Raw genomic sequence first — 6,000 nt, 5'->3', positions numbered from 1 at the left:
TGACATTCCCTGCCCTGCCCAGCACTCCGGGAGCAGGATGCTTCGCCGTGCTGTGCTCCCCACCAGACAGTACTGCCTCGGAAAGTCTTCAGCTACCGTTTAGAAATGAAGCAGCCCAGTCTTCACGGTGCCTTCAAGTGGCAGAAGATGAGTTCCGTGGCTCCTTCAGTCTGTAGAAAAAATGGTCATCATCTTCTGCAAACATGATCTGTGTTTTTTTCTCTCTTCTCCTGCAGCCTGATCTTCTTTATTTCTCCTCTCCAGCCTCAGCGTTTCATCCATAATTGACTTTCACTCTACAGTTTGTTTTGTTTAGTGTTGTTTTCCATTCTGTCTACCTCCTCTTCTATTATTTAACCCACTTGACATTTCTTTGAATAAAAGTGGAGGAAATACCAAGAACTAGACTGCCCACGGAGTCTGCTCGGGATAATAATTTTTAAGACTGATTTCACACTAGCTCTTGGGTTTGAAAGCCAAAGTCACGTAAGACATTATCACAAAGCACTTGAATTTCACAGGAACACAAATGTTTTAGAAGTTCATCAAAAATTAAAAAGGTGGTGGACCAAGAAAGAGAAAAATGTACCTCACAAATAATTTTGTGGCTCAGCAATTTGCCTATAAAGCAGTCAGCAAGGATAAACTGATGATTTCAGTTCAGTTCAAAGAATGCGTCTTGGCTTTCTGATGAGACGACTGTGGCATAAAATAATAATAAGCCCCCTACATATTGGTTTAGTCCTACGGGGAGAAAAAGCTGCTACCAAAAACCATCTCATCCAGGACCAGGCGATCACTGGCAAATTACCTTTCTGCTCTCTTTTCATGTTAGTAAGGCTGCTTCTTCTTGCAATGCATTAGTCTGCCTTTCAGCTTGTTTTTAATCGAAAACAGGCTTAACTTTGCAGAGTTGAAAAAAGAAAGCAGATGCTGAGGTAAACCACAGTGTAGAGCTGGAGGAAACACTCAGAAAGGTCTCTTTGGCTTTATAAGTATTTAAGAACTATTTTTCTAGTGGAAAGGGAGAATGAAAATACTCCATTTTGTTCCAGTTTGGAAAAATGGCTATGCCTGCCTTATTTTCCCAAATGTAGGATGAATGAGCTGGTTGGTACAGTATTCTGCATGTGGCAGCTCCTATCTAGTTGTGTAACATTCAAAAAAGTAAAAAAATACTTTTACAACTTGCAAAACAGCCCTCTCAAATTGTGGAAATAAATTTTTGGGGTTGGTAGTCCATTAAGAAACAAGCACTCCAAACTAACCAGTTTGTTCTATGTGCTAGCTCCAGATACTTTCAACTTCATACTTGTTTTTTCTGTGTTGCGGATGGACAGCGCATGCTCCTTTATCCCTGAAAAAGACCCTTCCAACCAGGGTGGTTCTGCCAAGTCTCCAGCCAAAGAGCACACACGAACAGCACAGCTCAGTCCTGCTCGTCTTCAGCCCCGAACTAGGGAGCAGAGCAACAGATCCGTACCAAGAGAAGCGTCAAAACCACTGACCTCTTTAATTTGAAAATCCCTGATTTGTCATCTTGAGAGATCAAGAAAAGAATTTCTGATTTTGTTTTCACTTTGCAAAGGCCAGAAAATAATTCAGAAGTTGTATGGGTGCTTCTGATTATGAGGAAAGATCAAAGTATTCTTGAAATATGAACTCAAGTTTATATGACTCTTGACATGCCTAATTCACTGGTTTCAAAGATTCTTTGTCCCAAACATAAGAAAATAACATCAAAATCCACAGAAAATCTAAATACATGTTCAGAGGTGGAGTCCAGAGAACTGAGGCTGGAAGAATTTAGAAAGAGATGTGTCTAAATAAGTGGCAGACATAGAAACTTTGAAAAAGAGAACACAGGTACTTCGCAATCACTCTTACCCGGCATATTAAAAATAAATAAAAATCTGTCTCAGCAGTAGAATAACCTGAGTATTGGGACATGTGCTGAAATGAGTTTACATTTTATTTCTATTTCAATAGTATGTCTTCAAACCTGCATGTGTCATACTGCACTTTGCAGCGAAAATGTGTGTGAAAACTTGTTCTGACTCCCAGGTAACACAAACACCACATTTGACAGATCCACCGAGAGAACCAATCCACCCGCCAGAGAGACATCGCACTGTCCAGAAAGAAGAAGAAAATCTGAAAGTCTGATTAGCTCACAGTACCAGAACAGCCTCGAAGACAATAATTGAAAAATTCAGAAAACACAGGCATGTAGAAATAGGCTAACGTTTGCTTTTATATCAGTGAGCCTCTAGATCCTGCAATCATCCGGGATGAGAGAGCATCGCTGTGAAAAGACCAGCAGCTTCACCAAGAGGGGATTATAAATATCAGGAATTATGCTACCATGGGACGCTGATCTGAAGACATACACTGTGTATGTCTTTTTTTTTGAGTCAAGATCTGTGACTGCCTGTTATAAGCTACTGTCAGATTTCATTCACAAGCAATGCTGGAAAAAATATTTTCAAAGGGTCACCAAAATACTCTATTATTCAAAAGTCTTTGGATGGATTCAAAAAGCAGATCTCACAGTAGTGAGATTGACTCACTAGAGCTGTAACTATGAAAAAAAATGTTTAACAAAAATGAAAACTCACCAAATAAAAGCAAACAAAGACAATCTTCTTTTTACAACTGAAATTTGTTGCCTATAGCTTTTTGTTAGTTACAGCAAGTGACATAGGAGCCAGACAAGTCTAACATAACTCTATTATCTCCTGCTACACGAGGGTGAAAAGTAATGACAAAACTTACCTTCTTTTTAAAGCACCTGTTGGCATCTGGTTTGAACAACTTTCCCAATCCTCGGGAAAGCAGCCACTGAAATGGAGTTTATCACTAGGAACTGCACTGAACTACAGGCAGGATTTGTTAAATGAGGTCGCGGTGACAACATGGAAAAAAAGTACTTTCACCTTATGGCTCTGATTCCAAGAAAGCCAACCAGTAAGCTGGGCAAGTACAGTTGCTCTGAAGAAGTACATAAATGTCCTTGCCTTTACCACTTGCTTAGTCTGGAGTCTTACAGACAGCCCTTGCTTTAGCTGTAGCACCCGCTGTCCTGCTCACAAGGTGTTTCGCAACGCAGGGGGATTGCAAACCTCTCCTATCATCCCCGATTCCTACTTCTGCTGCTGCCGTAACAGCTGAGAAGAAAACAGCAAAGTGGGGGGAAGTTTACCCTGTGAAAGGAAACCAACAATTTCAATGAATACCATGGAAATAAACCTAGTATCATGCAATTGCTTATCTAAGATCTTAAAGTCTGAAATCAAACTTGAACTCCCCTTCCACCTGCAGGCATAGGGAGGCACCACTTACCTTCTGTAATTGTCCTTTGAATATGTGAGTTGGGACGTTTTTGCTTTTCTTCCACAATTGCTATGTCCAAGCTAGCAAGCCATTTAAATCGTAAAACAAACAAAGGTTAATAGCAAATTCAACATAAAGAAATTAGACATTTTTCAGCTTTTTTAAATAGAAAATCTAGATGCTCTAATACTGATACATCTGCATGTTTTCTATTATTATTCTGCCAGAGCACATGGAATCAGATGGATGAGATACCAGCTGTAACCCCTCACAGGGTGTACCTGTGACTACACCAAGATATTTTTAACCTTTTCCATATTTCACATTTTAATGGTCTGGCCATTCCATATCCAACTCATTAGAACCTTATTTGTTCAGATGGACTGAGGAGACAGCAAAATAACAAGAGAGCTCTGAAAAGGTCAACATTCTCAGTTACAGGAGGTTGGACGCCTTCTGGTTGTTGGTTGTTTAAACCAGGCTGTATCTATGAAACTCTCTCTTCATCATTTGTTATTGTTAACATTTGTAGGGAGTAAATGAGCATTTTCTACTAAAGCTGTCAGCATGCACTTCCGTAGGATCTCTTAATTCACCACACGTAATAAATATGGTCAGAAGCCAGATATTTTTCAAAAAGCAGACCTTGTCTTCTGATCAAAGGTGAAATATACAGTAAGAAAGGGCAGTACTTCACAGGTGGACAGAACGGTGTAACTGCATGTACTGCCAACATCTGCCCATCCTTTAGGGAAGTTGGGTTTCAGATCTGCAGAGAAAGTCTGTACACAAGTTCCATAGAAAATAACTTCAGGGTGTCCAAATCCACTAGTCTGCTTTAAAAAAAATAAAAATTTATGTTTTATCAATGTCCTTCTCTCTTTGAATAAATAGGTGGGGAAAATACATTTTGCCTGTGGGGTAACTCAGTGTTTCTATAAGATCCCACTACACAAAGCAACATACTACATGCCAGCAACTCATGAGCATATACACAAAGTTGGAAAAGTATCTAAATTATCTTAGGAAATGAACATATACTGACTTTGTCACTTAAATTTTTAGTATGTCAGCCTTTGGAGAGGCAAGAACAGTTCTGCTGAATCTCATTATGAATAATCCTGTATTAAAGCTGTCACATATCTGCAAATACATCACCAGCATCCATCCCGATTTCTGTTTTGCCATTCTCCCATTGCTACATTTTAACTACATTATGGAAACTGTATCAATTGCCACTTTCTAAACTTAGCTCTTTCCTCTTTAATTCTGCTTAACGTTGCTGCCTTTCAGCAGAACCAGACGAGGTACTTAGAAACGATCATAGCTACAGCTGGTATCTTCCATGTTTAAGCAGAAACTGAAAAACTCACTGTCAAGTCAACCCAATTCAAAACCACCAATGGGTCAGTAGTAGCCCCATTAAAGACTTTTATGCCACTACTTAGATCTACAGATACAAAATTTCTACCCTGAACTCATTAATGAATTCTCTTACCAGATTCACATTAATATCAAAGTTGTGCTGAACTCTTCAAACAAAGTAATAAATACAACAATAATTAAAAAAAATTCTAGAAAACCCTTACTCTTTTCTAAGCCATTATTATTCTACTGCTCGCCAGCAATTAAATTTTAGTTGAGCTTTTAGAATACGATTTTGGGTCACTAGTGATCATCCCAACTAAACCCATTCTGCATGAAAGAATCTGTGATCATCCTTGTTTTCTGTCTCTATGGTCAACTGCTGCAAACATCATCTCCTAGATTATTTACTCAGACACTGAACACATCAGCATTCTGGACCAGGTTCCCCTGAGGTATGCCTTTATCTGGCTGCAAAGTCTCTAAACTGGCAGACTGCTTGCACTTTCATGGAAGTCAATTACAAATAATTTGCAATATAGTACTAATCATTTTTATACTGCAATAATTCATTTTGTTATTTTCCATAGATTATTTTTCCAGAATCAAACACATGTATATGTGTGTAAATGTATCTACATACATACACAACATATTTGGAGTACTTCAGAAACCAATCCAAGTTAGGCAATTTTAGACAATCAATATGACTAATTTACAGAGACTGCCTTTACTGTGAAGCACATCATGGTCCAATTAAAATTCTAATTATACCAAAACTAAGCTCCTAGACTATATTCTAGACTTATTATTTATAGCAAGAACAAGTAAACACATTATCACAAAACTGAAATAATTTGGACTTGGTTTCTTTGAGAAATACTTCAAATAAAATAAACCTGGCTTTAAAATTAAGTACTACCACAAGAGTCTCATGACGTTATTCGCCATAAGCTTCTCTCAGGTTGTAAAATCTCTGGCCGAGCATCAACACACAGGCCTAGAAAGAAAACATCCGCAGGGCTGAATGAGCTCGATACAGATGCCCAAATTTCAGAACGCCTCATTGAAATGAAGGCAACTTATGCATCCCTGTGCACATTTTTGTTGGTCATACAAGTCTAAAAGCATTCATGTAATGACATGACACGAGTAACCACCACTCGTTACGCTGCAAGATGTTCTTCATATTGAAGTTCTCCAGCTAGACAACTCAAATGTCCCAAACCAACTTTATTTATGGACAAAGGTCCTGGCCTTTTGCAAATGAATCTTAAAGTAGCTACGGAAGAATCTGTTCTG

Source organism: Apaloderma vittatum, unplaced genomic scaffold (genome assembly GCF_000703405.1).
Source record: "Apaloderma vittatum isolate BGI_N311 unplaced genomic scaffold, ASM70340v1 scaffold3467, whole genome shotgun sequence".
Lineage (NCBI taxonomy): Eukaryota > Metazoa > Chordata > Aves > Trogoniformes > Trogonidae > Apaloderma > Apaloderma vittatum.
Note: the sequence above shows the minus strand (reverse complement) of the source record.